At 35.5% G+C, this 10,162-nt stretch overlaps 1 long non-coding RNA gene, 1 other non-coding gene and 1 pseudogene across 2 annotated transcripts in view; all 3 read left to right on the forward strand.

The window, feature by feature from the left end:
- Positions 1 to 269, forward strand: part of LOC113055840 (uncharacterized) — a 1,080-nt gene extending 811 nt beyond the window's left edge. Inside the window, exon 4 of the long non-coding RNA XR_003277584.1 lies at positions 179 to 269. This is a non-coding gene — a long non-coding RNA (uncharacterized LOC113055840). The remainder of the gene's footprint in view (positions 1 to 178) is intronic.
- On the forward strand, positions 24 to 94 carry LOC113056050 (small nucleolar RNA R38). Its single transcript, XR_003277648.1, has one exon. It is a non-coding gene; the product is annotated as a small nucleolar RNA R38 (small nucleolar RNA).
- A 7,124-nt stretch (positions 270 to 7,393) lies between the features above and the next one.
- LOC113055830 (butyrophilin-like protein 2) lies at positions 7,394 to 8,310 on the forward strand (annotated as a pseudogene).
- Positions 8,311 to 10,162: the final 1,852 nt, after the last annotated feature.

Genomic DNA, 10,162 nt, shown 5'->3' on the forward strand with positions numbered 1-10,162 from the left:
GATCAGTTTATCAGTTTATTTAATCAAGCCTGTGATGAGAGAAGTTATCCCTGTCTGAAAAACACCTGTGGAGTTTTGGTATTCTGAGGCTTGTTTCATAATTTTGACTTTTTTTTTTTTTTTCTTTTTTTTTTTTTAACTATAAAAATATTTAACACGAGTGACTCTCGTTTTGCAGAAGCGCTCCATGGTGACCGTGACGAATGCTGGAGATTGACGTCAGACCAAATGTCTTTACAATGTTTATTAAATAAAAACTATGAAAACTATTCCTGTCTCTGTGTTTATGTTGAAGACTGAGTTGTAGGAGGTTTTCTTCAGCGTGTTCAGAAAGTCTGTCCTGTTCGAGAAGTGATTAGAAACCACTTGGTTTGTGTTGGGACATTGTCTGTTTCAGAGAAATGGTTGCTCTTGAGGTAATGTCTATGCATTACCTCAAAGGAGGTTGTTCATGTATTCTAGGGCTTCCTAATGATTTTTGTTTTATGCAGCTCTCTACAATTACTGTAGATCTTAACATTTCATATTTAGAGATACTTTAATACACCGATCATTTGTTGGATGCACATGCACTAAAAACATTTTGCGTTATATCGGTCTCCTAAATGGGGGGGAAAAAAGGTGATCAAAAATTGTGAAGACACACAATTTTCATAGGAATGTGCCTGAAAGTGATAAACGGGCCTCGTTTTTACCTAAATGATTTGTAATTTATTTTGCATTGTAGCTGACACGTAGGTGAACACATTACAGTTTTATGACCAAGTATTTATCCTCAAATGCTATTGAGCTTCAAATTTGCATTTGAGCCCATGTGAAAAAGTAGCATAATTTACATACGAGTTAATTTTAATATCAAACATTCAATTCTGTATTACAGCTGACACCTAGATGAACAATTACAGTTGTTTTTATGACTTAAGTCATTCTCTTCAAATACTGAAGTTAGAAAAGTGTCCCGATCTGAATCAAATGTTTTGCAAACTCCGAAGCCCCGATCAAGTGATTCGCAAAACGCGCAGAGTCCCGATATGAATCAAATGTCTTGCGAACTCCGAAGCCCCGATCAAATGATTCGCGAAATGCGCTTCAGACGCATAGCTGCCAACTCCAACCAGATTCACGCAATCGACCCAAATCTCACGTTCTCACGCCACACCCCCATATTCTCAGGCAGACTCATGCAGCAGTGAGAAAAAAAAATTGGGCCTCATGATTTCGCAAAGCAGCGCACAGAGAGACCAGATAGTGTAAGACCCAACGCAAATCTCGGGGACCGGGCAGTTTTACCTTTGCTGCGGGCGGGAGTGAGCGGTCATAAAATTTCGCGGGAGATCCGCTGGGAACAGTGGTGTGTAGTAGAAATGCAGTCAACACAAGAAGTTGAGAAGAAAATGTAAGCTGCTGTTTAGTAACAAAATCAAAGTAAGGCAAGTCAAACATTTGGAAACAAACAAAATGTGTATTAGTTTGAGGTCCGTGTATCTTTTGGTCATTCGATTTTCTATTTAAAAATGAATAAAGATAAATGAGAAACGGTTTGATTTTCGTTTTTTCGTTTTATTTAAGAAAGGGAAAAGGAAAATTTAGCTGGATTTTTCGTATTTTTGTTTGTGGGTAAAAAATGAGATTATGCTTTAATATTGGTTTGAATGTGTGGGCGGCGCTGAAACGCCCCTTTCATCCCTTCTGTACTGCACCGGCAAGCGGCAACTGCGAGGTCAGTTCATTTTCACCAGGAGAGAAGCGGCAGACAGCAGAGTTTATTAATCCTGCCAATTCTTTGGTAGTGGTGCTTGCAAGATAAAATAATAATAATAATAAATTAATTAATTAATAATAATAATATATATATATATATATATATATATATATATATATATATATATATATATATATATATATATATATATTATATTTTTCCGGCTGCTGCATGTTATTGACAAAGCAGACTTGACAACTTTATTCATAAAACACCATTTGAATTTTACTTTAGCCTGTGATCTACAACGACATGGAATAAAATATAGGCCTACTACAAATTTTTTGCCTACTTATTCTAGGCCATTCATTAAAAAAATAAAATGGGAAAAACCCAACCCCACATTTATAATAAAATGTATATTAAATAAGTTAAGTTTTCCCCATAATTAGTCTACTTTAAATGTTTTAATTATAGGCTATAGGCTACTTAGAATTATGAACGGAATGTTGTCTGATACAAGAGCATGGTTCATTTCTGACGTTTCATTGAGTTTTGTAAGGTTTTCATGTTATTTAGGGTGCCTTACGACCCAAAATGACGGAGCTGAAGCTCTTTCCCCTGTTATCGGTTTACTGTCTATGGGATTGAAGCTGTGGATCGGGATCCGCCGATCGGAGAAGTGCAGCAGACTACACTCTACAAGATAAAGCTTCAGTTGCTGTTGTTTGTATAGCAAATGAAAACATGTTAGGCTACCTGTGAGGTTTTTCTTAAATAGGCATAGAATAAAATTAGTAGGCTAAAAATCTGCATATTTCATGTCATTGTAGCTCAAGCAGTAAAATTCAAATGTCATTGAATAAATTAATTTCTGTTTGGTCAAATATATATTAGGCTATGTTTGATATATGTTTGGTATATATATATATATATATATATATATATATATATATATATATATATATATATATATATATATATATATATATATATATATATATAAAGCTTGCAAGCACCACTACCAAAGAATTGGCAGGATTAATAAACTCTGCTGTATGCCGCTTCTCTCCTGGTGAAAATGAACTGACCTCGCAGTTGCCGCTTGCCGGTGCAGTACAGAAGGGATGAAAGGGGCGTTTCAGCGCCGCCCACACATTCAAACCAATATTAAAGCATAATCTCATTTTTTACCCACAAACAAAAATACGAAAAATCCAGCTAAATTTTCATTTTCCGTTTCTTAAACAAAACGAAAAAACGAAAATCAAACTGTTTCTCATTTATCTTTATTCATTTTTAAATAGAAAATCGAATGACCAAAAGATACACGGACCGTTTGAGTATTGCCAGAGCATGTGAGAGGATCAGAGTGCTAAAATTTCTTGAAGAGCGCTGAGCGCTTTCTGGAGATTCTCTGCTCGCTTAACCCAGTCATTAATCTATGCGTTTTTAAGTGCATTTTATCTTGTGTGTGCTTTTCACAGGCTTTATAATCTAGGTGTATTTTGTAAAGATCTATGCACATTTAATCTCGTGTGTGTGTTTGTGTTTAATGAGCCTGTTTTGAATGTTCTATTGCACAACAACAGCTGCTATTTTCACTGAAATAACTTGCATGCATTATTTTAGACAGTTAACCAAGAATTTCTACATAAAATTGATCTAGTAGACCTAATTGTTTATATATATATATATATATATATATATATATATATATATATATATATATATATATATATATATATATATATATATAGTATTAGGTTTTAATTTTTTTATTTATTTTGTTAAAATTATATCTAGCTTATTTTCTAAGTTCTCTAAAAGAAAACAAAGTGTTTATTTAATTTAATAAAATGAATTAATTTAATTAATTAATTTAATTTAATAAAAATGAAGAGCCGCTTTTGGTTTTGTTTTAACGGTTTAAATTTTTTTTATCATGCTAATAAAAAATACCCAATGTTTTTGCCATGTGTGGTGCTTTGGTTTAGCATCGGTTACTTCATATTATTTAAATGCAATTATGTTTAAAATCGGTCATTCTGGATGTTAACTTGAACGAATATTTAGTCTGAGTAGCCTACCTATTTGTGTACATTTAAAGTCCGCATGCGCGGGCACATTCAGCGGGAGCAGGCGGGAGTGGACCCAAACATTGCGGAACAGTCCCGCGCAGGGCTCTAAACGCAGGCAGGTCAGTGAGTTACAGGGTGCTCCATGTCTCCGTCCAGTTTAGGCTAGTAACTAATAGGCATATGCTGTTATATAGTTTATATATGATTAAGTTAGCATTAGCAGAGTTGTTTGTTTTGCAGCACTGAGCAGTTATTTTACATAACTTTATCATAACAAAACAGTACAAAAGAATTTCCAGATGACAAATATCTGGACATGCCTAGTAGTTAATGTTTATTATTGTTTTCTAAATATATATATATATATATATATATATATATATATATATATATATATATTTGTTCGCGACTCGGTTGATTCAGATCGGCACTTCGGAGCCTGTTCGCGACTCCGTTGATTCAGATCGGCACTTCGGAGCCTGTTCGCGACTCGGTTGATTCGGATCGGCACTTCGGAGCCTGTTCGCGACTCGGTTGATTCGGATCGGGACTTCGGAGCCTGTTCGCGACTCGGTTGATTCAGATCGGCACTTCGGAGCCTGTTCGCGACTCGGTTGATTCGGATCGGCACTTCGGAGCCTGTTCGCGACTCGGTTGATTCAGATCGGCACTTCGGAGCCTGTTCGCGACTCGGTTGATTCAGATCGGCACTTCGGAGCCTGTTCGCGACTCGGTTGATTCGGATCGGCACTTCGGAGCCTGTTCGCGACTCGGTTGATTCAGATCGGCACTTCGGAGCCTGTTCGCGACTCGGTTGATTCAGATCGGCACTTCGGAGCCTGTTCGCGACTCGGTTGATTCAGATCGGGACTTCGTAGCATGTTTGAGATTTTTTCAATTGGAGGGCCCAATTACAGTTTTTCTAAGTCACTTTGGTAGCCTACATTTCTCAGATCAGAATTGAAATTCTCAAAACTACCTGTTCGATTCTCACATCATTGTGTCACTTGTGCACATCAAAAAAGCAGTTTCTCATTTCTTTGAACCTGTAAGATTGCAAATGTTTTAGTACATCCATGCAAATGATTATGAACAATTCTCTGTTGTTTCCTACATTATCAGTGAAAGTGAAGTGAAAAAGTGAAAGTGAAGTGACATTCAGCCAAGTATGGTGACCCAAGTATGGTGACCCAAGTATGGTGACCCAAGTATGGTGACCCAAGTATGGTGCCAGTTGCTGATGTCATGTTGCTCAAAGTGTGTTATATAGTTTTCTGTGCAATAGTCTTACCCCTCAAAACATCTAGTCTTTAGTTCATTGTATAAGTCATTAAGTGCAAAATGGTTAATCTAGTTGTCATAAACTGCCAAGCACACTTTTTTTACACATTATTATTAGACTTTTTGTCAATCTGACATTAATTGTGCAAGTGAATCTTTACTAATGAACAGAATGTAGATGATAAACCAATGATAAACCATCTCTCTGAAATAGCTCAAAGGTTTATCTCATGAATCTTCAGTTAGAAAGCTTATACTGTAAAGACAGAGGACAACACAAGAGTTACACATTCTGACAACTGACTTATTTTCATCTTTGTGCCCATATTTCTTTTTCCTTTTCTATATCACAATGACATTGTGAAGGTTTTTTTTTTTGGCCGGACCACGAGTAAAAGTGTAACTGGGAATTCAATCCAGTCTCTTTCAGTCTATACCCCACATACAGTAATGTGTACATTTGTACTCTTGTAATGGATATATGGCATACATAAGCATATGGCATACTGTTCAGTACAATAACTGTCATCCAAAATGTTGCTATAGTTTACATCAGAAGTTAAAATAAAACTTCATGCTTGACAAGCAGCCATGAGACAGAGAAAGATAACTACAACAGGTTTTGGTGAGTACCTCATGGAATAAACCACGTTGAATTTTGTTGAATTTTTTATTTTATTCATTTATTTGCTTAATATATATATATATATATATATATATATATATATATATATATATATATATATATATTCCCTCCATAAAGCTGAACTTCTTGTAAGTTCTGGCTGTGGAGGCCGGAGCAGAACTGGGATTTTTGTGAAAACTGGGCATTAGAGAATCTTTGGACAAGTGGTGGCGCTAGACCGTTCGAGAGACTTCAAGTTTGCTATGGTTAATATTGACACTGTCCTCTATCAGTGTGCAAAATTTCAAAACTTTCTCGCAAGCGGTTCTATGGTTAAGGTAAACAACTTAATTCAGAATAACATGACAAAACCACAGACAAAGTGCAACAACTGATCTTCATTTCAATTTCTGACCTTTGAATCTCAAAGGTGTTTTGACAGGAACTGGTTTATCTACATTTCACTCCACACATATTAGTTCTGCAGAGCTCTTTTGTACTTACAATAAACACCTCTCAACATATGGTCTTGAGAAAAGTAGTGCCACGACGACAAGTTGGGAACGAGCACCTGAGGACAGATCCAGATCCCTAAAGAAATGAGTTTACTTTGGTTCACTGTTATGGTGGTCACTCTGGTTAAGTCTGATGGTATGTGTGTTTTTAATGTTTGAGCTAATGTTGGTCAATAGAATTGGACTGTATTTGTGCTATATGTGGTTGTCTATGCAATTGAGTAACAAAAAGTTTGTTATTATTTATTTTGAATGGTTGTTGATCATTTTGAAAAGTGAAGATAAAAGCAGTGCAATGTTAGGGAATGTTATTTTAAAAGTAATGCATTACAATATTGTTATTTTCTAAAAAAAGTGACTAATTATGTTACTTATGCATTACGTTAGTTTTGCGTTACTTTTTTAAATCTGGGCTGGGCTTGCTTGTTTGCTTTAAATATAAAAAGTTATACGATTTTTGGCAAATGTAAAAGCCCTTTCACCCTAAAAGCCTCAGGCTGAAGGAAATGTAAATTCACATCTGTAGAACAGAGGAGAAGAAAGTTCAACACCCTTCAGCAATAAAAAAGAAGAACAAATGTTAGTTAATCTATTAATTTTTGCTTATATGGTTGAATTGGACCACTGGAGGTCAGCAAATTATTTAATAAAATGAGATTAAATACATAGGATATTTGTATTATTTAACATATTTAATTATTGCTAATTAATTATTATTTTAATTAGTGTTCCTGTAGCTCAACTGGTAGAGCACTGTGCTAGCAAGCAAGCAAGCGCAATGTTGGGGGTTCGATTCCCTGGGAACACATGATATGTCAAAAATGATAGCCTGAATGCACTGTAAGTCTGCTAAATGCATAAATTTATTTATGAAATATGAAATTTATTGCAGCTTTGAGTCATATTCTGTTGCTTTTAATTGTTTTTATTCATTTTTCTTTTTTTGTGAGTGAGATGAATTATTACTTGTTCACATTTATTCTAGAACTAAAGTAACATATTACTCCCTATTTTTCTCAACATGAGGACAGTAGAGCTTTCAATTAATAAATGGGAAAAAATTAACACAGCTATTTTCTTGTAAATTAAAAAGTAATGCATTACTTTATAGTTACTTGAAAAAAGTAATCTGATTATGTAACTCACATTGCTTGTAATGCATTACACCCAACACTATGTGCATGTGCAGTGAACACAATTTGCCCAAATTTGTTTGTAGAAACCAATATTTAGTCTCTCTGTAATTAATACATGTTTTTAGGTTTCAATGTGCATGGTCCTTCTGCTCCTCTGGTTGCTCCTCTGGGATCTTCAGTGGTTTTGCTCTGTTATGTTGATGAACCCTTACAAATGGAGGACCTGGAGGTGGAATGGAGAAGATCAGACTCAGAGACTCTGGTTCATCTCTTAATGTACGGTGAGAGTCAACCAGAAGCCCAGTATCAGGATTATCATGATAGAGCTCATTTCTTCACTGATCAGATTCAACATGGAAACTTCTCCCTCCTTCTGGACAATCTGAGAGCTGAAGATGAGGGACCATACACATGTAGAGTTTACACTCAGCAGGATTTTGGGGAGACTGTGGTTGAAATAAAAGATGTTGGTGAGTCTGAACTTGAAAATTGATCTATTTTAACAAAACCTATTTTAAATGTGTTTGTTCTTTCAGACCATTTGAAGGTATCAGGATCTAGTCATCCCATATCTGCGTCTGTGGGTGAAGACGTCACTCTGAACTGCTCTGTAGACTCTCACATCAAACCTGAACACATTGAAGAGGTTTCATGGAGGAAAACAGATAAAGATGGAGATATTCTGGTTCTGCTCTTCCAAAACAACAAGACTTTATCAGATTCATCAGATGAACAATACAGAGACAGAGTTGAGTTCTTCACTGCTGAAATCCCCTAAGGAAACTTCTCTCTCAGACTGAAGAGTGTCAGAACTGAGGATAAAGGAGTTTACATGTGTCAAGTGTTTGCTGGAGGACTTTCAGCCAATGCAACTGTAGAACTGGAACAACTGGGAACAAAACATGCAGTTTCCATTATATGCTCATTGCTCATTGCTATTGTAATCTGACACCTCTATCATCTGAACATTTTATTTGGATGCTTAATCAGTTTTGTGTACTATAAATACCCTGATATATACTACACTATAATGTCCTCTTAAAACTTTCATATTTTTGTGATCAGTTGGTTGTTCTAATACTTGCAGCTATGTGTGAAAATTCCCAATTATCTCACTTGTTTAATGATACAGGACCCAAATCCATGACCATACACTGCCATGTTAGCTCATTTGACTGTAATTCACTCAAAATCACATGGCCCCTTTTAACAGACCGATAACAAACACACAAAACATACTTTGTGTTAAATTAGATTGTGAATTTGAACTGTCCATATTTTTTTCCTGTTTGTCAAACAATTAATATTTGATACAGTCTCCAATTTATCTTTATAAATTTTCCCCTGCTGTAATACTGTAATTTCCAAACCTGGCAATGCAAAAGGGTCCATAAAGGATATCAAATACCTGTCTATTTCTTGCTTTTAAAACCTTCGTATAAGATGTTTGCTGGTACAACATTTAATTGTACAATGTTATTGTTGCATTATGTTATATGCTGGGGTCAGTTTTGTTCTTTGCCCTTTTCTGTGTGTTATCTGCCACTCTACCAGCTGTGGAGGAGAGAGACAGAGGTGATCACTCGCACCTGCTGCTTATTATTGTGGAGAGGCTGCACATTAAAAGAATGTTGGTCCTGAGATCAATCTGTGTAAAACCTTATAAAGCATGGCTTATTGTAGCAAACCAAGCTTGATTAACTCTTGTTGCTGCTATGAGGTTACATTCCCTGTGTTCCATTTTCTTAATTTTTATTTGCATCAAACTTGTGTCTTTTCACATAAATACAATGTTTAATACGCCAATATATTAGACCTATGTCATTTTTCATTGCACCATTTTTTTTCTTTCTTACTAAAGAACACAAACATGCACATTTTTAAGAAACAAATGCAGTTATTGCATTTACTTTTTTCTGAATTCCTAAAATATTAAACCTCAATCTCTGAACCAAATTCTAACTAGCTTGAATCAATTTGTCGAATAAAATTTCATGCACTCTTTTGCAGAACTCTGAACACATTCTCTTGCACTTAAACACTAATCACACTGTGATGCATTTGTGCTGCAAAATGCTAAGCGTTAGGGGATAAAAGTTGAACACAGCAAAGCACGGTTGTCATTGTTTACACGCAATGATTCAAAATTGTTCACACTGTGATCAAACCAACTGTACTACAGTAAATCTGAGCCAGCTCAGAGAACACAATTGGCACAGGAAGCTGAATGATGATACAAACAATAGATGGAAACAATCTGAGAAGGAGAGGGGAAAAAGTACATGTAAGAAGAGGAGGATGAGGAGGAAAAGTAAGGTTTAGAGATGTTATAAAGGCTGGATCTGTCAGACCAGAGGTTTTTTTCTCTTTATCTACCAAAAAAGACAACATTATTTGATGTGGACAAAGTCCTCAGGCCAGACTCAAGCACAAAGACATGATTCTGAGACAATGAATCTGTCATTCACCCAATTGCACAACTTGCAGTATTTGAGCCTGAGGGTACTGTAACATGCTATATATTTAGAGTTTTATTTATTTTTATTTATTTGTGTCTAATGAATGTTCTGTAGTGTTTATTTATTGCCTCATGTGTGTGTGATCTGAGAGCAGCGTTTGATTTTGAGTCCAAGTGAAATGGTTTGCTGTGTCTGCTTTATTTTGATGGAAGAGTCTGAGGTTTCGTGAATTTAGTGTGAGTATTTGGATTTGTGTTTAAAGTTTTGAGAAAATGAGTGATGGCTTCAAGAAATGTGTTTTAGTGATTCAGAAAAAAACTGTAATAGGACTATATTTTGCAATAATATACTTTTCCTCCCTAA

Source organism: Carassius auratus, chromosome 3 (genome assembly GCF_003368295.1).
Source record: "Carassius auratus strain Wakin chromosome 3, ASM336829v1, whole genome shotgun sequence".
Taxonomy (NCBI): domain Eukaryota; kingdom Metazoa; phylum Chordata; class Actinopteri; order Cypriniformes; family Cyprinidae; genus Carassius; species Carassius auratus.